Below are 1,349 nucleotides of genomic sequence, written 5' to 3'. Positions count from 1 at the left end.
CAGCTGGATCATCTGAGGTCAGGAGTTCGAGACCAGCCTGACCAACATGGAGAAACCCCGTCTCTACTAAAAATACAAAAATTAGCCAGGCGTGGTGGCACGTGCCTGTAATCCCAGCTACTCAGGAGACAGGCAGGAGAATCGCTTGAACCCAGGAGGCAGAGATTGCGGTGAGCCGAGATCGCGCCATTGCACTCCAGGTTGGGCAACAAGAGTGAAACTTTGTCAAAAAAACACAACAAAACAAAAACCCAGCAATATTTTATTTATACATATATATTTTAAAATAAGAACATGCATAGGAATGATATACACCAGATTCAGATTCAGAGTAGTGCTTACCTCTGGAGAGGGATATACAGGGGTTTAAGCTGTATAATGTCTCAGATCTTTAAAAAACCTGAAGTAAACTGGGCATGGTGGCTCATCCCTACAATCCCAGCACTTTGGGAGGCCGAGGTAGGAGGATATCTTGGGCTTAGGAGTTTGAGACCAGCCTGGACAACCTAGGGAGACCCTGTCTCTACAAAAAAATTTAAAAATTAGCTGAGCACGGTGGTTCTCGCCTGTAGTCCCAGCTATCAGGAGGCTGAGGTGGGAGGACTGCTTGAGCCCAGGAGGTTGAGGCTGCAGTGGGCTGTGACTGCACCACTGCACTTCAGCCTGGGAGACATAGCGAGACCCTATCAGAAACAAAAAAAAACAAAAAACCTGAAGCGTGTCAGCATGCTAGGATTTGACAAAGTTAGATGGCATCCAGGTTTTTGTATATTTTTCTCCTTCTCCATGTGCCAGAAATATTTTTAATAAGTTAAACCACTGGCCAGATGCGGTGGCTCATGCCTGTACTTGCAGCACTTTGAGACGCCAGGGTTGGGTAGGGCTACTTGAGCCCAAGAGTTTGAGGTTAGCCTGGGTAACGTAGTGAGACTGCATTTTAAAAACTAACAATAATAATAATAATAATAAAAAGTAGCCAGTATGGTAGCTCTTGCCTGTAGTCCCAGCTACTCAGGAGGCTGAGGGGGGCAGATCACTGGAGCCCAGGAGGTTGAGGCTGCAGTAAGCTGTGGTCATGGCCACTGCACTCCAGCCTGAGAGACAGAGTGAGACCGTATCTAAAATAATGGTAATAATAGCTTAAAGCATTATTTTAAAAACGCCTTTTGACCACATTTTTGCTGTAACCAAACTTGCTTTAAAATTGGATCCTATGATTTGGCTTTTATTAAATCACTATTAAGAATATTGAGGCCGGGCGTGGTGGCTCATGCCTATAATCCCAGCACTTTGGGAGGCCGAGGCAGGCGGATCACGAGGTTAGGAGATCCAGACCATCCTGGCTAACA

At 45.8% G+C, this 1,349-nt stretch overlaps 1 protein-coding gene across 2 annotated transcripts in view; it reads left to right on the top strand.

Annotated features, from left to right (window-relative positions):
- Positions 1–1,349, top strand: part of ZNF786 (zinc finger protein 786) — a 25,859-nt gene that overhangs the window by 19,316 nt on the left and 5,194 nt on the right. The gene's annotated exons all lie outside the window — the stretch shown is intronic.

Source organism: Colobus angolensis, unplaced genomic scaffold (assembly GCF_000951035.1).
Source record: "Colobus angolensis palliatus isolate OR3802 unplaced genomic scaffold, Cang.pa_1.0 Scaffold2, whole genome shotgun sequence".
Lineage (NCBI taxonomy): Eukaryota > Metazoa > Chordata > Mammalia > Primates > Cercopithecidae > Colobus > Colobus angolensis.
The sequence above is the reverse complement of the archived record's forward strand: the minus strand, read 5'-3'. Positions and strand labels throughout refer to the sequence as shown.